Below are 23,050 nucleotides of genomic sequence, written 5' to 3'. Positions count from 1 at the left end.
ATTAATGATATGCGTATAAAGATACTTTAATTCGCAAGGTTTGTGAAGGTTTGTAGCTCAGGTTGAGGTTTAGGGTTTAGGTTTGCTCGCTGAGCTGTAGGTTTGATATCCAGACGTTTCATTATCTGGCTCGGTAACATCATTAGGGGCGATCTCCAAGTGAAGCGAAGCTGTTGTCTCTTGCTTTCTATTCATATCTTTCTCCTGGATGGGGTTCCTGGGGTTTGTGGTGATGTCATTTCCGGTTTGTTTTCTGCGGGGTTGATAGATAGATGGCTTTTTGATCTATGTGTTTGTTTATGGCATTGTTGTTGGAGTGCCAGGCCTCTGGGAATTCTCTGGCGTGTCTTTGCTTAGACTGTCGCAGGATCAATGTGTTGGCCAAGTCGAACCGGACTACCAAAAATCCATAAACCAGGAGCTCCCTCAGACCCATAGTCTCATTACCCAGAGCACCAAATTACAGACTGACAGAACTACACGCAAGACTGAAATACCTCATAGAAGATTCACAGCACTCCATCCACTCCACCCAGGAATTCCTAAAAATCATCAAAAACACCAAAGTAGAGGAAGGGAAGCAATGGTCTCATTCGACATAATAGCACTGTTCACCTTCATCAACATCGACATGGCAAAGGAAACACTCTTTTAGAAGAGACCATCACACACACCAACCACCATCAATCACATTACCAACGAAAACATCATGAAGCTTGTCGATCTGTGCCTCACCACCGACTACAATTTCAACAACATCGTCTACAAACAAACCCCCAATGGCCCACCCATAGGACCTCCGCTATCAGGATTCAGAGCAGAAGCGGTAATGCAAAGACTAGAACAAACAGCCCTAGAAACAATCAAACCAAAATCTGGGTCCGCTACGCAGATGACACCTTTGTCATCACAAAACGAAAAAAGATAGTAAAGACATTTAACATCATCAACAACACTCTCACAGGCATAAAGTTCAACAAGGAAGAAGAAACCGACAACAAACTCGCATTCCTGAATGACACAGTAGAAAGAAAGGACAACGGAGAACTACAAACCTGTGCATACAGAAAACCGACAAACACTGACCAAATACTTAACTACACCAGCAACCATCCCATCACACACAAACGAAGCTGCGTCAGAACAGTATTCCAACGAGCCACCAGACACTGCAGCACAAACGAACTTCGGAAAACAGAGGGAAACCACCTTTACAATGTATTCGAGAAGAACAGATACTCAAAAAATACAGTCCACACTTTCCTCAAGAACAAACCACGACAAGCAGACCAAACACAGCCAGAAACCATAACCACCTTACCATACATCAAAGAAGTTTCAGACATGACAGCCAGACTACTAAGACCCCTCGGAATCCTAGTAGCACACAAACCCACCAACACTCACAAACAAAAACTAACAAACTTAAAAGAACCAGAACCAAAGACAAAACCAACGTCATATACAAAATTCCATGCAAGGACTGTCACAACTACTACGTAAGACAACAGGAAGAAAGTTAGCCACCAGGATATACGAACACCAGCTCGCCAAAAAAAGACACGACCTTCTCTCCCTCGTAGCCCTACACACGGATTAAAAATACCACGATTTCTACTGGGACAACACATCTATCCTGGGACAGGCTAATCAAAGACACGCCTGAGAATTCATAGAGGCCTGGCACTCCAACCACAACGCCATAAACAAACACATAGATCGAGATGCCATCTATCAACCCCTCAGAAAACGAACAGGAAATGACATCACCACAAACCCCAGGAACCCCATCGAGGAGAAAAATATAAATAGAAAGCAGGAGACAACAGATTCTCTTCACTTGGAGGTCGCCACTGATGATGATGTTACCTAGCCAAGTAATGAAACGTCTGGATATCAAAGCTACAGCTGAGCAAGCAAACCTTCACCCTACATTTTAAATTATTTTTCATGTTTATTTTGCATGAATCTGCGGTCATTGATCCACAGTTTAGTTTCACTCCCTAAAGGTAACATGCTGATTTCTCCAGTTGTTCATAGTTCAATGTGATGCATCCAGTGTGTGTATAACGAGAGGGAGCTTGCTTCCCACATCTTGTGTTTATCTGTGCCTTATGTCCAGCATTCATCAATGGCGAGAGCAAGGGGCGAGGGCGAGATCAATGTGTCAGCCTTTCCGTGCCCATGCACGGCACCAACATTGGCAATTCTCCACTATGCATTTACAGCCAGTCCTCAGTGCCCGTACACCCACGCCCTGCCCCTTTGAAGTATCGCCATCATTTTGTGCTATCTCGCTGTGCTCTTCTCACCAGGATGAATTACTTCTACTCAACCTCCTTCAGATTTCATTTGACAAAACGTTCATTAAGAATTCCTTTGCATAAACATGCACTTCGCAGCTCTCGTTATTTGATTATCCTGGATGTCTTTCATACGAAAAAACGTTCACAGCAACTTGATTTGCAAAAGGAAACCGCGCTCCCTTTCATTAATCCCTATGCAACCTACATTTCAACACAGTTTAGTCAACAGGCTAAAACCATTCTTGGAAATTTTGGAATAGCGTCAATGCATATAAACTGACCATTAGCGTTCCAATACAACAGCTGTGTATATCTGAAAACAGCTCCACGGAAATGCCGTTGATGACAGCGACGAGAGTGGGATTAGAACCCACGCGTGCAGACCACAATGGATTAGCAGTCCAAAGCCTTAACCTCTCGGCCACCACGTCACAGAGCGTGGGGCAGCTCTGACCTTATGAATAATTGAATTGGGTAAATTATGCAGAGCAGCAGATATTTCTCCCTGGTGTTGGTAAAATGATAAATAACATAGTACGGTTCCAAGACTATGGTCTGACCCCTGGGTTGTGGGGCAAGTGCACTCCCACTGTCACACAATGCACACAGTGATCTGAACAAAAATGAGGAAATGAATATGTAACAAGGTCTGTTGAATTCTGTGAAGATTTGAAGTCAACGGAATGAAGAACCCGAGACAGCAGGAGGTGTTCTTTCAATAAAGAGTTGAATAGAGCTCTTAAGGATAGTGGAATCAAGAGTTATCGGGATAAGGCAGGAACAGGATACAGATTGAGGATGTTCAGGCCATGATCATAATGAATGGTGGTGCTGGCTCGAAGGCAGAATGGCCTACTCCTGCACCTGCTGTAAATTGTCTATTAAATTGCCTGTGAGGAATTGTTTTCCAGACTGGAGGAGAGTGCATAGTGCTCAATGTCATTATTCGGAACACCTAACTTCCGCTCAGATGTTTTTGACACGCACTTGTGTACAGAACAGACAATTTCAAAATCCAAAATAAGGCTAAACTGACAATTGAAGGCAACAATGCAAAAACCTTGATCTGTATCATTTTCCTGCACTGTGTGACACCAAGTCACTGTATGATCACAGCAACACAGTGAGCAAGTGTCAGAAGGAAAATGAGTGCAGTGCCAGTGCGCATGCTGGGAGCAGCAGGTGACACACGGGGAAGTGCATTTCCCACCACAGGAACACTTCCCAAACAGTGGACTGAGGTGGAAGAATTCAGAGGGGGTTTACATTTTGAAATTTGATGCCAGAGACACAATGGAGACCTGTTATTGAGTCTGTTCAAGATGAAGATTTTAAGATTTTTACAGATGCAAAACAAAATAAAAAGCTCATGGGTTAGTGAAGGCAAAAGATGAAATTGTACATTTCATCAATCTACCCATCTTTACAATGAGTACCTCACCACTTTCCTCACTCAGGGACTGAACCACTGGTGAAGATGATCATATAATCCCCGTTACTAGCCATGGAATCAGAGAAACTCGGTTTCCCAAACGTTAAGGTAAAACCAGGAATGTGGAGGTAAGCATTAATGTGTTGCTCCTGTGCTGAAGGTGACCAGTACACGGTCTCTCTGTTTAAGTATAGTGGGGTGTGCTGTGCCGAAGGTTTAATTTTGAGTCTCACATGGAGCAGCTTCACTTTGTCGTCGTGTTGAGGGATACGGACAGAAGGTGATATTGAGCAAAGCCAAGTTTATGGGAAAATACCCGTGTTTGTGGATTGAGAAACAACCTCTTCTGGATAATGACTCCTTGATCTACAAACATACTCCAAGTATCTAAAACGTGAAGAGACATGTGTGTAGAGAGAGCCGAAAGTGATTTTTCAGCAGATGGATAACGTTTCCCATGTGCACTGCGTTAAATTCCGGGAAAATAGAAGTTGAACTGGTTTCATGTTTCACAGTTTGTTGCAAAAACACAAAGGTTGTTGCAAAAATAAAAAAAGAAATCACATAGGACCGTTTGAATATTGTATTGAATTGAATTTTGGTCTGAGCATATTTTATCTTAACTGGCGTGCTGCAGAGAAGTACAGAGGGTTAACAATACAAAAGGACAGAGTCTTCTTGGTGGATTTCTTGGGTGGAGTTAAGAATGTACGAAATGTACATAACATCATGTGAATGTGGTCAAATCTTTAAAGTCGGTGTTGCCTCTCCAAGTGACGATTCAATTCCGACTCATTAGGATATCACTTCCGTCTGCAGTTATTTTACGACATCAACTCCATTTTCAGAGTTTCACCTTGAACAATACGCCACACCTTACCACTCCATGAACTTGTTATACTCAGTCTTATTCAGTTGTACGTGTTCATGAAATATCTTTGTGTCTGAAGTCAACAAATTCTAAATTGTCACGCAACCACACTGACTTTCACTCAATGGTATATTCTCTCCTCGTACGTTTGATCGTGCATCTTTTAAAACAATCTGAAATCAGCTTCTATGTTTTATTTCTGGAAAGTCGTTCATGATTAAAATAACTCTATTGAGTGGAAGAAACTCTCATCCAAACTTTTCTAAATCATTCACTAATGGTTTTCAAGCTCTAACGAAAGTTATTGATTCACTCAAAAGAGGGACTTTCTCCGATTTACTCATTCAAACCTCGCGTTATGTGAACATCTCATTTGTTTACATCAAACTTGCGTGTTTGTGCATCCAGCATTTCCAAATCTCGTGAATAAACTCCTCCATTCTTTCTATCATCCCGTTTGTATCCTTTCTGATATTGTTATGTCTCAGTAAACAACGTCACTTGGCTTTCTAATATCTTGCTCTCCAGGAAACAGCGTCTGTGCCCTTTCTAACTTCTTCACATGTTTTTGGTGGAGAATGAGGACAAGGATTACACACAATGTTCCCACTGAGAGTGACAAAAAGATTTTACAGTTACGCTATGAACTCTTTGCTTTTTAAATATGACGCCTCTATTTATAAACTCCAATAAGGTAAATTACTATCTATCCAGTTCATGAACATCGTCTCGATGGAGACGAGAATTTTCTATGTCTTCCTTTCTTCTTCCACGGAATGTCTGAAAGGTTTGTAAGGCCAACATCTCGAAATGCCCATGTCCTGAGTCAGTCTCAGCTATTTCTAAAGGCGACTGAAGTTCAAGTACTTCATAGGGTGTCTCCCATCATTCCAATGCAGACTGGTTCTGGACAGTAAATGCTATCACTAAAGGCCACCGTGAATCTGAAATCAACCGTTTTCGCATAGTAATTCTCGTAGCTATTGTGTATCGGATGTTCGTGTTCTTGTTCAATTTGTTCATCATTTCATGAGTCGCTGTGTTGAGTTTTACTGAATGATTAATTAGTGAATGGAGACATTACCTTCACCACTCAGTCGAAACTCCATGGAACATTGAAAGAATTTACTCATACGCTTCCAAAGGATAGTCCTGCCATTACTGGGATGAATCAGTCAACATTCCCCACGTATCCTCGAAGCCAAGGATTTCCTTGTCAATTTTAGCAGATCATTGCAGCACTGAATCCCATGTGTGCGTTCATTAAAACCAAAACAGTTGCAGCAAGACTTTAAAACTAAGATTTTTGCAATCTGCTTGCATTGGTTGTCCCAAAAATTACATTCCATATTATGGTATGTTTGTGGATGAAAGAACTTTCTGAATCTTGAGCAATTATATTTCAGTTTTGTCAAAAAATTATCATTCGCTGTTCTCTCTTTCCCTTTCAGTTTCCCGTTTTATATCCCGTATTTTATCAGTTTATCTTAAGTTTTCAATATTTCAATCAATCTCGCTCCTGATTACCAATCCGAGAGAATGCCACAATTTTGTCAATTTATATGCAGTGCAGCTGTAGGGTGCGGTGACCAAATGGAAAGGCATTGGTCACGTGAACCAAATAAAAGTAGCCAGCTGGTGGAATCTGGCCGTTCCAGCACAGTCATATTTAAAACATTTAACGTAATCTTTAGCAAAATCATATTGGCAGAAAATAAGAAAACAAGATGAAAAAAATTGCTGATGCTGAAAATCAAACAAAAACAGCACACCTGTGATTTAACAGCAATTTCTGTTTTTGTTTCAGATTGGCAGATTTTGTCGGAGTTCATGAGAACAGTGCTCAGTAGAATCAAACAGACAGCATGGACCTGGGAGTGTGAAATGAGACAGTAACAACGAATGAGTGGAGAGTGTTGTACTGGAAAAGCACAGCAGGTCAGGCAACATCCGAGGAGCAGAAAAATGGACGATTTAGATATAAGCCATTCATCAGGAATTCGGCTTGTGAGTCGGGCAGAGGAACAAAGCTGAAGCCAGGTGCCAACTCGCAGGCACCTCCTCCTACAGACCACGATCACAAACTCTCCTCCCCTCAACAAACCATCATCTCGCAGACCATCCACAATCTCATCAGCTCTGGGCATCTCCCATCCACAACCTTCAACCTCATTGTCCGTGAACCGCGGAATTCCCGATTCTACCTCCTTCCTAAGATTCACAAACCTGACTGCCCCAGTCGACCTATTCTCTCATCCTGAGCCTGTCCCATCCGAATAATCTCTTCCGACCTCGACACAATCATCTCTCCCCAGTTTAGGAAATGCCCGCTCGTGACACATTCGTGACACCCCTATGCACTTCACCTCCTCCAAGAATTTGTTTTCACTGACCCACAACGCGTCATCTTCACCATGAACATCCAGTCCGTGTACAAATCCATCTGCGTGACAGAAGTCAGCAAGCCTTCCATTTCTTAATCTCACATCATCCCAACCAGTGCCTTTCCACCGACATCCTCATCCACCTGGCTGAACATGTCCTCACAATCAACAACTTCGCTTTCCAATTCTCCCACTTCCTCCATCGAAACTGGTAGCCATGCGCACCCGCATAGGACCTAGCTCTGCCTGCCTGTTTGTCAGATACGCGGAACTGTCCATCTTTCGCAGTTACACAGGCACCATCCTCCACCTGATCCTCCGCTATATTGATGAATGCTTGGGGCCACTTTGGTGCGCCAACGAGGAGGTTGAATTGCTCACTAACTTTACCAACACCTTCCACTCCGACCTCAAATTTATCTGGATCATCCTGGCTACTTCTCTCACCTTCCTGGACCTCTCCATCACCGACTCTGGCGACTGACTCATTACAGACATATACTACAAGCCCTCCGACTCCCACATGTATCTAGACGACATCTCCTCCAACCCTATCTCGGGTAAGAACGCCATTCTTTATTCCCAATTCCTCCACCTCCAGCACATCTGTTCCCAGGATGACCAATTACACCTCAGAAAGAACCAGTTGGTCTCCTTCTTCCACGATCACAAATTGCCTTCCCACGTGGTTGACAGCGCTCTCGAGTTCATCACCTCTATTTCACACACCACCACCCTTGAAGCCACGCCTCTCAACTCAACAAGGACAGAACCACCTGGTTCTCACCTTACATCCCATCAAACACCGCATAAACGCATCATATTCTGCCACTGATGCCATCTCCACACAGACACGACGACCAGACATATATTACGCTGCCCAGCCCTTCCAACATTCCGTCAAGACCATTCCCTCCATGACCCCCTCTTCAGGTCCACACATGCCCCCACCAGCCCACAACCCTCTCCTGGCACCTTTCACTGCCACCAAAGGAAGGGCGAAACAAGCACCCACATCACTCCCCTCACCTCAGCCAAGGCCCGAAGGGATCATTCCACATCCATTCGAAATTCACCTGTACAGCTACCAATGTCATCTGCTGAATCCGTTGCGCCCAGTGTGGTCTCCTCTACGTCAGGGAGACAGGAAAACTTCTTGCAGATCATTTCAGAGAACACCTCTGGGACACCCGCACCCACCAACTTCACTGTCCCATGGCTGAACACTTCAACTCCCCCTCCTACCCCAACAAAGACATACAGGTATTGGAACTCCTCCACTGCCAAACCGTTACCACACAACGCCTGGAGGATGGACGCCACACATTCCGACTTGGGACCATAACACCACACGGGATAAATGTGAATTTGAACAGTTACCTCCTTTCCCCTCCCCCAAACCCAAGCCTTCAACTCGGCACCGCCCTCTCGACCCATTCCATCACTGCTATTTCTGACTTATATTCTTCTCCCTCCTATTCATCCATCTATTGCTTTCCAACTATTTCCCCTTAACCCCACACCATTTCCATTTATCTCTTAGCCCCGACTCACAAGCTTTATTCCAGATGAATTGCTTAAGCCTGAAACCTAATATCTCCAGCTCCTCGGATGCTACCTGATCTGCTGTGCTTTTCCAGCATCACACTACAAACTCTGATCTCCAGCATCTGCAGTCCTAACTTTATCCTTGGAATTATCAATGACCTTAGAGTGAAAATATCCCTCGCTTGCAGTGATCACAGTGTGACTGAGTTTTCCATTTATTTTGGGTGAGGGCAGGCTGGATCTGAGACGAGCGCTTACCATCTAAACAACGGGAATGGTATCAGATAGCGAAGTTCGGGCGGGCTGAAGTGAAGTGGAACATTCTATCAGAAGATGGAACAGTACAATTGCATCACATCATCCAGACTGTAAGAGACAGGCAGAAGGAAAAAATCAACATCAGTGCAGGCACAAGGACAGGTCAAGTGGAAAGGAGACAATACAACACACTGACGTGCAGTGGAATTATTTCTGTGAAATGATTCGATATATAAGCTACACCTTTACATATGGACTGCCCTCACATTGGGAAAAGGAATTCCCTGCAGTATAATGGCGATATTGGCCTGCGACATCACAATGTTGAGAGACACTGACATGGTTTCTTCTGTAGCAGCATGGCCGAGTAAAAGCATGATCGTCCCATCAACCAGAATTCAATACTTCAAAGCTCTCCCCTGTGCTGTACAACTTATTTGCTGCTCCTGTCGTCAGATCTCAATCACTTCACTGTGTATCTTCTGGTTCCTGCTTCATGGAAACACTTGAAACGTGAACAAATCCACTTTCCACTTTCACCAATCTTTCTCAACTCCCGAGTTGGCACAGGTACGAGCGACCGCTTGGACTTCTCGAGCGCTCTCGCTCTGGTATGATCTAAATGATAAAGTGGAATGTGTCTGATCTGCAGAATGTTCCCACTGGGACGGTGCTGTTTATCCCATCCTCGGGGACTGAGCTGTCTCTATTGGCAGAGTATTCAGCCATTTCCCTCCACTTGCAGGCATTATGACGGAATGTAAGTGCGGATATGCTCTGAAGCTTCCTCTCACGGGCACAGCCAGGTGCAAGAGCGCCGCTGGAACTTAGCGACATCGATTGCGAACTTCCTCCAAAAATCATTTATTTGAGAGAGAGAGAAAGGTGCTGAGCTGGTTGGAAAGAGAGAAATGGGCTGTGAACTCTCTTCCCTCAGTAGAATTCAAATAAGTCCATTTTTGTGTTGCCCATCTGATGTTCAGAATCAATCTTCGCAGAACAATCCAACAGAAAGGCTTTTGTTTCAGAGGCGTCAGTTTCCTTGCTGCAATCGGGCATCAGTTAACATCTGAGTCCCAACTGTCCCTGATGAAGTGACTCCGAATGAAACCCTCACTCACTGAGGACCATCCCCACAGCCAGGAGCTGCGAGGCTTCAGAAAGTCCAAAGCGGAAGGGAGGATTAAAAAGAGCCATTATTTCTCCCTCAGCGCCTCTGTCACAGCGACAGGGAGAGGGATGGCAGAGACGTGTGACGTCATTCAAGTGCCGACAGAAGCCGTTCAGCCCATCGAGTCCACGGTAAATCTCTGTCACTTGCTTCTCTCTGAGATTATTCATCATGCTTGTTCTAATAATAGGGAACTGTATCTATCTCGAAATGCTGTCTCCAACAGACTGAACTACATGTCATTCACGGCTGTTCATTTCACCGGAGGACCCTGCTGTGTGACACAGCGTGGGGAATAACTGCAAGGCGGTAAAAACAATGACCGCAGATGCGGGAAACCAGATTCTGGATTAGTGGTGCAGGAAGAGCACAGCAGTTCAGGCAGCATCCGAGTAGCTTCGAAATCGAGGTTTCAGGCAGAATCCCTTCATCAGCAATTAACGCTGTGAGCCTGAAGTGTGGAGAGATACACTAGAGGAGGGTGGGGGTGGGGAGAAAGTTGCATGGAGCACAATGCATGTTTTGGGGGAGGGGATTAAGGTGAAAGGTCAGGGAGGAGAGGGTGGAGTGGATAGGTGGAAAAGGCGCTAGGCAGGTAGGACAATTCCGGACAAGTCATGCGGACAGTGCTGAGCTGGAAGTTTAGAACTAGGGTGAGGTGGGGGATGGGGAAATGAGGAAACTGTTGAAGTCCACATTGATGCCCTGGGGTTGAAGTGCTTCGAGGCGGAAGATGAGGCGTTCTTCCTCCAGGCGTCTGGTGATGAGGAAGCGGCGGTAAAGGAGACCCAGGACCTCCATGTACTCGGCAGGCTGGGAGGGGGAGTTGAAATGTTGGGCCACAGGGTGGTGCGGTTGATTGGTGCGGGTGTCCCGGAGATGTTCCTTAAAGCGCTCTGCTCGGAGGCGCCCAGTCTCCCCAATGTAGAGGAGACCGCATCAGGAGCAACGGATACAATAAATGATATTAGTGAATGTGCAAGTAAAACTTTAATGGATATGGAAGGCTCCTTTAGGGCCTTGGAGAGAGGTGAGGGAGGAGGTGTGGGCACAGGTTTTCCAGTTCCTGCGGTGGCAGGGAAAGTGTCAGGATTGGAGGGTGGGCTGAAGGGGGGCGTGGACCTGACCAGGTAGTCACAGAGGGAACGGTCTTTGTGGAATGCCGAAAGGGGAGGGTTAGGTTTAGGAATATATATCCCTGGTGGTGGGGTCTGTTTGCAGGTGGCAGAAATGACAGTGGATGATTTGGTTTATGCGAAGGTTTGTAGGGTGGAAGGTGAGCACCAGGGGCGTTCTATCCTTGTTACGGTTGGAGGGGTGGAGTCTGAGGGCGGAGGTGCGGGATGTAGACGAGATGCGTTGGAGGGCATCTTTAACAACGTGGGAAGGGAAATTGCGTTCTCTAAAGAAGGAGGCCTTCTAGTGTGTTTTGTGGCGGAACTGGTCCCCCTGGGAACAGGTCCGGCGGAGGCGGAGGAATTGGGAATACGGGATGGCATTTTTGCAAGTGGTAGGGTGGGAAGAGGTGTGCAAGAGGTAGGGTGGGAAGAGGTGTGCATCGAGTCAAATCCCCATCACATATGTGACTGTTGTTCTCATGTGTATTTTTTCTCTACGTGTGCTGAAGTAACACAGTGAGGGAGCAATTACTGTTGTCAGACATACATGTAGGGGCGTATTAAATACTGAAGTTGTGAGATTTGAGCAGTGTTTATTAACATAGACCATTCACTGTTCGAATCTCTTGCTCAGGAAGTTGACAGAGAGCGAATTTGAGCAAAGGTTGAGCCGGGACGTTTACCCCATGACGTAACACGAGTTTCTGCAGTTGCTTTGTTGTTCACCTAATTTGTGTGTTTTGCATCATTGAGGATTTTGAAGTTGTCTCCTCGATACAAAAGGCCCGTACTTTTGCAACATTGTACAAAAGATCCAGTACAATAACAGTCGATACTGATTCAGTCGACTTATCTAGATATTGACCCCTGGAAACAGCACTGTGCACTCTCCTCGAATCTGGAAAACAACTTCCTCACATATAATGTTTTATTCTCGCTCTCATGGCGCTTTTCATTCCATCGGCTTCTGTTTTTTCACAGAATCCGATTCAATCGATCTTGTCACTGTGTCATTTCTTTCCATGTGGTCAGCTCTTGTGAACAGAATATCACAGTGGGAGTGCCCTGGGCCCATAACCCAGAAGTCAGACCATACTCAGGGAACCGTATTCTGCTCTTGATCATTTCATGAACACCAGGGAGAAATATCTATGCTCTTCAAAATTTAATCACCTGTTTTAAGAAGCAAGATAAACAGTTCCTGCTTCCTGCTTTTGTTGCCAAACGGACCAAGATTGTAAATGCTGGAACAAGTCGAGACTGTCCGCTCTCCCACATCCAATTTATTCCCAGGTTGTGTTAAGATGATGGTCTGAATCGCTTCCTTCTCTTCCCTGTCACTCTAGGATGATATGAGCTGTGTAATCTTTGATGTGAACTGGAGGCAACGTGGAAAATGTATGCACAGCAGCTGCGTGAGCGATGGGACTCGCTGCAGTAACATCCCATGCTGATTCAGACAGCAGAAGCCTCCCTGTGACTTCGAGAAGCACAGACACTGTTCCTGAATAATGGGGAGACATTCACTCTTTCCTCGCAGTTCTGCATTTTCTAGCTCTCTCAGTTGGCATTATTTGGACAATGGTTCCCTAAAGATGATTTCATGTGCATGCACGATCTCCCTTTTCTACACCTTTCCAGAATTCCCATACTTCCCACTTCCGCCAGATGCTTACCCCGCTCCACAAACTCTTGTTTGATAGGGAGCTGAAGACCACGTTCAAGCTGCTGTCCACCAACACTGCGTGACAATGGAAAATGAGTTAGTCCAGTTCTCAATGAAGACCGCCCTGTTCCGGGAAAGCAGTTAGCACAGCCTCCTGGGAGAAGCGAGTCAGAATGGAAAGGAGCTGTTAATAAGACTCTGTGCTTCTTTCACTCTGAAACAGCAGAAATAGCCTTAGTTAACCAACAAACTCACCAGATTTCTGGTTACCATATCTGGCGCCGTTCTGGATCGTTTATCTCGGGTGTGATATTGCCTCAGACAGGTGACATACGTGCGAGAGCTCTCGGGTTCACATTGCGGATAAGCCTTGCAATTTGGCACACTACTCCATTTTTGACTGTGAAGATATGATTTCGATGAGATCGGTTTCAGATAAAGATTCCAAAGCTTGAAAACGTACACAAGCAAGTTCAAGAACTGCTTCTTCTCGGCCATTGCTGCTCTGAGAAATGGATTGTCTAACTTGAAAGAATGCTATCTTGCCAATGTGGATTTTGCTGAGCGCACGTCCGATACGGAGTAACCAGAATTCCTAAGTCTGGTCAAATTTTGCTTTCCTCACGCAGTGATCTGCATGTCCTTGCTTAATATGATCCGCCTTTACCAATCGCAAACAACGCTTTTCACTGTACTTAGGTACATGTGACAATCAATCAATCAAAACACAGTCATTTCCTCGTTGCGTGGAGCTAGCAGAGCGAAGGTGGGCTGCATGGCCTCAGTCTGCAGTGTGACATATTTTGTGATTCTGATTGCATTTGTAATTAAAACAGCAGAATTGGGGAAGTTACAGAGTGGTTATATTGACACAGCTGGGACACATCTGTGCCACAGTGTATCAGACAATAACAGTGAAGATCTTTTGACGTCATCCTCTAAGGTACATGCTACAAAAACATGAAGACTGCGTGAAACTGCTGTGGTCAGCGATAACAGAACGGCCCAGAGGGATCGTGGTGAGCGCATAATCCAGAAATTAATGAATGAAAAGCATCCTCTGCTCGATGACAATTCCAGCTCTCAGTGTATGCACTGCAACTGCAAGAGTGTCACTATAACAGTGCTCCATTCTTCACATTGCATATTGATGAGCCTTCTGCGTCAGTACACTCAATGGTATCTGAAATAGATGCATCTGCCACATTTATACATTTGAGGAAACCCACGTTTGAAGGTATGGAAGATTTTTTTTGCTGTTCTCTGTCGGTCTGTTATGACCTGATTCGCAAAGTCATTTGCCTGAGCTGGGAATACACTGGCGAAGATGAGAAAAGTCAGTTGTAGCATGTACCATGCACATGATGCCTTGCAGTTATTCCCCAGGCTGTGTCACACAGCAGGGTCCTCCGGTGAAATGAACAGCCGTGAATGACATGTGGTTCAGTATGTTGGAGACAGCATTTCCAGACAGACACAGTTCCCTATTATTAGAACAAGCAGCACTGATGATGAATAACCTCAGAGAGAAGAAAGCGATAGAGATTTACCGTGGACTCGATGGGCTGAACGGCTTCTGTCGGCACGTGAATGATGTCACACGTTTCTGCCGTCCCTCTCCCTGTCGCTGTGACAGAGGGGCTGAGGGAGAAATAATCCTCCCTTCCTCTTTGGACTGCCTGCACCCGCAGCTCCTGGCTGTGAGGATGGTTCTCAGTGAGTGAGGGTTTCATACGGAGTCACTTCATCTAGGACAGTTGAGACTCAGATGTTAACTGATGCCCGATTGCAGCAAAGAAACCGACGCCTCTGAAACAAAAGCCTTTCTGCTGGAATATTCTGCGAAGATTGATTCTGAACATCAAATGGGCAGCACAAAAATGCACTTATTTGAATTTTACTGAGGGAAGAGAGTTCACAGCCCATTTCTCTCTTTCCCACCAGCTCAGCACGATTCTCTCTCTCTCAAAGAAATGATATTTGGAGGAAGTTCGCAATCAAAGTTGCTAAGTTCCAGCGGCGCTCTTGCACCTGGCTGTGCCCGTGAGAGGAAGCTTCAGAGCATATCCGCATTTACATCCCGTCATAATGCCTGCAAGTGGAGGGAAATGGCTGAATACTCTGCCAATCGAGACAGCTCAGTCCACGGGGATGGGATAAACAGCACCATCCCGCGTGGGGACATTCTGCAGATTAGATACAGTGTACTTTATCATTCAGATCATACCAGAGTGAGAACGCTCGAGAAGGCCAATCGGTCACTCGTACCTGTGCCAACTCGGAAGTTGCAAAAGATTAGTGAAAGTGGAAAGTGGATTTATTCACGTTTCAAGTGTTTCCATGAAGCAGGAAGCAGAAGAAGATACACAGTGAAGCGATTGAGATCTGACTACAGAAGCAGCAAACAAGTTGTACAGTGCAGAGGAGAGCTTTGAAGTATTGAATTCTGGTTGATGGGACGATCATGCTTTTACTCGGCCACGTTGCTACAGAAGAAACTATGTCAGTGTCTCTCAACATTGTGATGTCAACAGGCAAATGTCGCCGTTATACTGCAGGGAATTCCTTTTTCCAATGTGATGGCAGTCCATATGTAAAGGTGTCGCTTATATATCGAAACCTTTCACATAAATAATTCCATTGCACCGAAGTGTGTTGTATTGTCTCCTTTCCACTTGACCTGTCATTGTGCTTATACTGAAGTTGATTTTCTCCTTCTGCATGTCTTTTACAGTCTGGGTGATGTGATGCAGTTGTACTGACCCATCTTCTGACAGAATTTTCCACTTCACTTCAGCCCACCCTGACTTCGCTATCTGATACCAGTCCCGTTGTTTAGATGTTAATCGCTCGTCTCAGATGCAGCCTGCCCTCACCCAAAATAAATGGAAAACTCAGTCACACTGTGATCACTGCAATCGAGGGATATTTGCACTCTCCGGTCATTGATAATTCCAAGGATAAAGTTAGGGCAGCAGATGCTGGAGATCAGAGTTGGTAGTGTGATGTTGGAAAAGCACAGCAGATCAGGTAACATCCGAGCAGCAGGATAATTCAGGTTTCAGACTTAAGCCCTTCAGCAGGAATAAGGCTTGTGAGTCGGGGCTGAGAAATAAATGGAAGTGGTGTGGGGTTAAGGGGAAATAGCTGGAAAGCAATAGATGGATGAATAGGAGGTAGAAGATAATAGGTTAGAAATGGCAGTGTTGGAATGGGTTGAGAGGGCGGTGCCGAGTTGAAGGCTTGTGCTTTTGGGAGGGGAAATGAAGCAACTGTTCAAATTCACATTTATCCCGTGTGGTGTTAGAGTCCCAAGGCGGAATGTGTAGTGTTCCTCCTACAGGCGGTGTGTGGTAACGGTTGGCAGTGGAGGACATCCAGGACCTGTATGTCTTTGATGGGGTAGGAGGGGGAGTTGAAGTGTTCAGCCACGGGACGGTGAAGTTGGTGGGTGCAGGTGTCCCAGAGATGTTCTCTGAAATGATCTGCAAGAAGTTTTCCTGTCTCCCTGATGTAGAGGAGACCACACTGCGTGCAACGGATTCAGTAGATGACATTGGTAGCTGTACAGGTGAATTTCTAATGGATGTGGAATGATCCCTTCGGGCCTTGGCTGAGGTGAGGGGAGTGATATGGGTGCTAGTTTCACCCTTCCTTTGGTGGCAGTGAAAGGTGCCAGGAGAGGGTTGTGGACTGGTGGGGGGATGTGTGGACCTGAAGAGGGGGTCATTGAGGGAATGGTCTTTACGGAATGTTGGAAGGGCTGGGTAGCGAAACACATCTCTGTTGGTGGTGTCTGTTTGGAGGTGGCATCAGCGACAGAATATGCTGCGTTTATGCGGAGGTTGATGGGGTGTAAAGTGAGCACCAGGTGGTCCTGTCCTTGTTGCGTTGAGAGGGGTGGCTTCAAGGGTGGTGGTGTGTGAAATAGAGGTGATGAACTTGAGTGCGCTGTCAACCACGTGGGAAGGCAATTTGTGATCGTGGAAGAAGGAGACCAACTGTCTCTTTCTGAGGTGTAATTGGTCATCCTGGGAACAGATGTGCTGGAGGTGGAGGAATTGGGAATAAAGAATGGTCTTCTTACACGAGATAGGGTTGGAGGAGATGTCGTCTAGATACATGTGGGAGTCGTTGGGCTTGTAGTATATGTCTGTAATTAGTCAGTCGCCAGAGTCGGTGATGGAGAGGTCCAGGAAGTTGAGCGAATTTGCCAAGCTGATCCGGATAAATTTGAGGTCGGAGTGGAAGGTGTTGGTAAAGTTGGTTAGCAATTCAACCTGCTCGTTGGAGCACCAAGTGGCACCAAACATTCATCAATGTAGAGGAGGTACAGATGGAGGATGGTGCCTGTGTAACTGCGAAAGATGGACGGTTCCGCGTATCTGACAAACAGACAGGCATAGCTAGGTCCTATGCAGGTGCCCGTGGCTACCAGTTTCGATGGAGGAAGTGGGAGAATTGGAAAGAGAAGTTGTTGATTGTGAGGACCAGTGGATGAGGATGTCAGTGGAAAGGTAATGGTTGGGATGCTGTGAGATTAAGAAATGGAAGGCTTGAAGACTTCTGTCATGGCAGATGGATTTGTACAGGGACTGCATGTCCATGGTGAAGATGACGCATTGAGGGCCAGGGAAACGAAATTCTTGGAGGAGGTGAAATCCATTGGGGTGTCACGAATGTAAGTGGGCATTTCCTGAAATGGGGAAAGAGGATTGTGTCAACGTAGGAGTAAATGATTCGGATGGGAGAGGCTCAGGATGAGACAATAGGTCGACTGGGGCAGTCAGGTTTGTCAATCTTAGGAACGAGGTAGAATTGGGGAGTGCGCAGTTCACAGACAATGAGGTTGAAGTTTGTGGATGGGAGATGCCCAGAGCTGATGAGATTGTGAATGGTCTGCGAGATGATGGTTTGTTGAGGGGAGGAGAGTTTGTGATCGTGGTCTGTAGGAGGAGGTGTCTGCGAGTTGGCACCTGGCTTCAGCTTTGTTACTCTGCCCGACTCACAAGCCTAATTCCTGATGAATGGCTTATGCCTAAATCGTCCATTCTTCTGCTCCTCGGATGTTGCCTGACCTGCTGTGCTTTTCCAGTACAATATTCTCCACTCATTCATTATTACTGCCTCATTTCACACTGCCAGGTCCACGCTGTCTGTTTGATACTAATGAGCACTGTTCTCATGGACTGCGACAAAATCTGCCAATCTGAAACAAAAACAGAAATTGCTGTCAAATCACAGGTATGCTGGCAGCATCTGTGCAGATGAATCACAGTTAACGTTTCACATCCATTGGGTCTGTCTCTCCACAGATGCTGTCAGACGTCCTGAAATATTCCAGCAACATCTGTTTTTGTTTGATTTTCAACATCAGCAATTTTTTCATTTTTGTTTTCTTATTTTCTGCAAATATGATTTGGCTAAAGATTACGTTCGATGTTTTAAATATGACTGTGATGGAACGGCCAGATTCCACCAGCCGGCTACTTTTATTTGGTTCACGTGACCAATGCCTTTCCACTGGGTCACCGCGCCCTACAGCTGCACTGCATATAAATTGACAAAATTGTGGCATTCTCTCGGATTGGCAATCAGGAGGGAGATTGATTGAAATTATTGAAAACTTTAGATAAACCGATAAAACACGGGATATAAAACGGGAAACTGAAAGGGAAAGGGAGAACAGCGAATGATAGTTTTTTGACAAAACTGAAATATTCAAGATTCAGAAAGTGCTTTCATCCAGAAACATACCATAATATGGAATGGAATGTTTGGGGCAACCAATGCAAGCAGATAGCAAAATCTTAGTTTTAAAGTCTTGCTGCAACTGTTTTGGATTTCATGAACGCACACATGGGATTCAGTGCTGTTATGATCTCCTAAAATGGGAAAGTAAATCCTTGCCTTCGAGGATACGTGGGGAATGTTGACTGATTCATCCCAGTAATGGCAGGACTGTCCTCTGGAAGCGTATGGGTTAAATCTTTCAATGTTCCATGGAGTTTCGAATGAGTGGTGAAGGGAATGTCTCCATTCACAAATTAATCATTCAGTAGAATTCAATACAGGGACCCATGAAATGATGAACAAATTGAACAAGAACACGGACATACGACACACAATAGCTACGACCATTACTATGTGAAAACTGTTGATTTCAGATCCACAGTGACCTTTGGTGATGGCATTTACTGTCCAGAACCAGTCTGCACTGGAATGACTGGAGACACACTATGAAGTATTTGAACTTCAGTCGCCTTTAGAAATAGATGGGACTGACTCAGGACACGGGGATTTGGAGATGTTGGCCTTTCAAACCTTTCAGGCATTCCGTGGAAGAATAAAGGAAGTCATAGAAACTTTTCGTCTCCATCGAGACGATGTTCATGAACTGGATAGATAGTAATTTACCTTATTGGAGTTTATAAATCGAGGCATCATATTTAAAAAGCAATGAATTCATCGTGTAACTGTAAAATCTTTTTGTCATACTCAGTGGGAACACTGTGTGTAATCCTTGTCCTCATTCTCCACCAAAAACATGTAAAGAAGTTAGAAAGCGCACAGACGCTGTTTCCTGGATAGCAAGATATTAGAAAGCCAAGTGACGTTGTTTACTGAGACATAAAAATATCAGAAAGGATACAAAAGGGATGATAGAAAGAATTAAGTAGTTTATTCACGAGATTTGGAAATGCTGGATGCACAAACACGCAAGTTTAATGGAAACAAATGAGATTTTCACGTAACGCGAGGTTTGAATGAGTAAATCGGGGAAAGTCCCTCTTTTGAGTGAATCAATAACTTTCGTTAGAGCTTCAAAACCATTAGTGAATGATTAAGAAAAGTTTGGATGAGAGTTTCTTCCACTCAATAGAGTTATTTAAATCGTGAACGACTTTACAGAAATAAAACGTAGAAGCTAATTTCAGAGTGTTTTAAAAGATACACGAACAAACGTACAAGGATAGAATTTACCATTGAGTGAAAGTCAGTATAGTTGCGTAACAATTTCGAATTTGTTGACTTCAGACACAAAGATATTTCATGAACATGTACTACTGAATAAGACTGAGTATAACAAGTTCATGGATTGGTAAGCTGTGGCGTATTATTCAAGGTGAAACTCTGTAAATGGAGCTGATGTCCTAAAATAATTGCAGACAGAAATTATATCCTAATGAGCAGGAATTGAATCATCACTTGGAGAGGCAACACCCACTTTAAAAATTTGACCACACTCACATGATGTTTTGTATATATCGTACATTCTTAACTCCACCCAAGAAATCCACCAAGAAGACTCTGTCCTTTTGTATTGTTAACCCCCTGTACTGCTCTGCAGCACGCCATTGAAGATAAAGTATGCTCAGACCAAAATTCAATTCAATACAATATTCAAACGGTCCTATGTGATTTCTTTTTTTATGATTATTGCAACAAGCTTTGTGAGTTTGTAACAAACTGTGAAACATGAAACCAGTTCAACATCAATTTTCCCGGAATTTAAAGCAGTGCTCATGGGAAACGTTATCCACCTGCTAAAAAAATCACCTTAGCCTCTCTCTCTCCACATATGTCTCTTCACGTTTTAGATACTTGCAGTATGTTTGTAGATCAAGGAGTCATTATCCGGAAAAGGTTGTTTCTCTATCCACAAACACGGGTATTTTCCCATCAACTTGACCTTCTGTCCGTATCCCGCAACACGACGACAAATTGAAGCTGCTCCATGTGAGACTCAAACTTCAAACTTCGGCAACCCCCCCCCCCCCCCCCCCACACTATACTGAAACAGAGATACCGTGTACCGGTCACCTTCAGCACAGGAGCAACACATTAATGCTTAACTCCACATTCCTGGTTTTACCTTAACATTTGGGAAACCGACTTTCTCTGATTCCAAGGCTAGGAATGGGGATTATATGATCATCTTCACCAGTGATTCTGTCCCCGCGTGAGGAAAGTGGTGAGGTCCTCATTGAAAAGATGGGTAGATTGATGATATGTACAATGTCATCTTTTGCCTTCACTAACCCATGAGCTTTTTATTTTGTTTTGCATCTGTAGAAATCTTAAAATCTTCATCTTGAACAGACTCAATGACAGATCTCCATTGTGTCTCTGGCATCGAATTTCATAGTGTAAACTCCCTCTGAATCCTTCCACCGCAGTCCGCTGTTTGGGAAGTGTTCCAGTTGTGGGATATGCACATCCCCGTCTGTCACCTGTTGCTCCCAGTATGCGCTCTGACACTGCCCTCATTTTCCTTCTGACACTTGCTCACTGTGTTGCTGTGATCATACAGTGACTTGGTGTCACACAGTGCAGGAAAATGATACAGATCAAGGTTTTTGTATTGTTGCCTTCAATTGTCAGTTTAGCCTTATTTTGGATTTTGAAATTGTCTGTTCTGTACACAAGTGCGTGTCAAAAACATCTGAGCGGAAGTTAGGTGTTCCGCATAATAACATTGAGCACTATGCACTCTCCTCCAGTCTGGAAAACAATTCCTCACAGGCAATTTAATAGACAATATACAGCAGGTGCAGGAGTAGGCCATTCTGCCCTTCGAGCCAGCACCACCATTCATTATGATCATGGCCTGAACATCCTCAATCTGTATCCTGTTCCTGCCTTATCCCGATAACCCTTGATTCCACTATCCTTAAGAGCTCTATTCAACTCTTTATTGAAAGAACACCTCCTGCTGTCTGGGGTCTTCATTCCGTTGACTTCAAATATTCTCAGTATTCAACAGACCTTGTTACATATTCATTTCCTCATTTTTGTTCAGATCACTGTGTGCATTGTGTGACAGTGGGAGTGCACTTGCCCCACAACCCAGGGGTCAGACCATAGTCTTGGAACCGTACTATGTTATTTATCATTTTACCAACACCAGGGAGAAATATCTGCTGCTCTGCATAATTTACCCAATTCAATTATTCATAAGGTCATAGCTGCGCCACAGTCTGTGACGAGGTGGCCGAGAGGTTAAGGCGATGGATTGCTAATCCGTTGTGCTCTGCACGCGTGGGTTCGAATCCCACTCTCGTCGCTGTCATCAATGGCATTTTCGTGGGGCTGTTTTCAGATGATCACAGCTGTCGTATTGAAACTGGAACGCTAAGAGTCAGTTTACATCCATTTCCGCTATTACAAAATTTCAAAGAATGGCTTGAGCCTGTTGACTCAACTGTATTGAAATGTAGGTTGCATTGTGATAATGAAAGGGAGCGCGGTTTCCTTTTGCAAATCAAGTTGCTGTGAACGTTTTTTCGTATGTACGACATCCAGGAAAATCAAATAACGAGAGCTGCGAAGTGCATGTTTATGCAAAGGGATTCTTAATGAACGTTTTGTCAGATGAAATCTGAAGGAGGTTGAGTAGAAGTAATTCATCCTGGTGAGAAGAGCACAGCGAGACAGCACAAAATGATGGCGATACTTCAAAGGGGCAGGGCGTGGGTGTAGGGGCACTGAGGACTGGCTGTAAATGCACAGTGTAGAATTGCCAATGTTGGTGCCGTGCATGGGCACGGAAAGGCTGACACATTGGTCTCCCCCTCGCCCCTAGCTCTCGCCATTGATGAATGCTGGACATAAGGCACAGATAAACACAAGATGTGGGAAGCAAGCTCCCTCTCGTTATGCACACACTGGATGCATCACATTGAACTATGAACAACTGGAGAAATCAGCATGTTACCTTTAGGGAGTTGAACTAAACTGTGGATCAATGACCGCAGATTCATGCAACATAAACATGAAAAATAATTTAAAATGTAGGGTGAAGGGTTGCTTGCTCAGCTGTAGCTTTGATATCCAGACGTTTCATTACCTGGCGAGGTAACATCATCATCAGTGGCGACCTCCAAGTGAAGAGAATCTGTTGTCTCCTGCTTTCTCTTTATATCTTTCTCCTCGATGGGGTTCCTGGGGTTTGTGATGATGTCATTTCCTGTTCGTTTTCTGAGGGGTTGATAGATGGCATCTCGATCTATGTGTTTGTTTATGGCGTTGTGGTTGGAGTGCCAGGCCTCTATGAATTCTTAGGCGTGTCTTTGATTAGCCTGTCCCAGGATAGATGTGTTGTCCCAGTAGAAATGGTGGTATTTTTAATCCGTGTGCAGGGCTACGAGGGAGAGAAGGTCGTGTCTTTTTTTGACTAGCTGGTGTTCGTATATCCTGGTGGCTAACTTTCTTCCTGTTGTCTTACGTAGTAGTTGTGACTGTCCTTGCATGGAATTTTGTAGTTGACGTTGGTTTTGTCTGTGGATTGTTCTG

The 23,050-nt window shown here is 44.7% G+C and overlaps 2 non-coding genes across 2 annotated transcripts; one reads left to right on the top strand and one right to left on the bottom strand.

The window, feature by feature from the left end:
- Positions 1-2,655: 2,655 nt before the first annotated feature.
- Positions 2,656-2,737, bottom strand: trnas-gcu (transfer RNA serine (anticodon GCU)). The gene has a single exon. It is a non-coding gene; the product is annotated as a tRNA-Ser (tRNA).
- A 19,002-nt stretch (positions 2,738-21,739) lies between these two features.
- trnas-gcu (transfer RNA serine (anticodon GCU)) lies at positions 21,740-21,821 on the top strand. The gene has a single exon. It is a non-coding gene; the product is annotated as a tRNA-Ser (tRNA).
- The last annotated feature ends 1,229 nt before the right edge of the window (positions 21,822-23,050 follow it).

This window comes from Chiloscyllium punctatum, chromosome 28 (genome assembly GCF_047496795.1).
Source record: "Chiloscyllium punctatum isolate Juve2018m chromosome 28, sChiPun1.3, whole genome shotgun sequence".
NCBI classification, from domain to species: domain Eukaryota; kingdom Metazoa; phylum Chordata; class Chondrichthyes; order Orectolobiformes; family Hemiscylliidae; genus Chiloscyllium; species Chiloscyllium punctatum.
The sequence above is the reverse complement of the archived record's forward strand: the minus strand, read 5'-3'. Positions and strand labels throughout refer to the sequence as shown.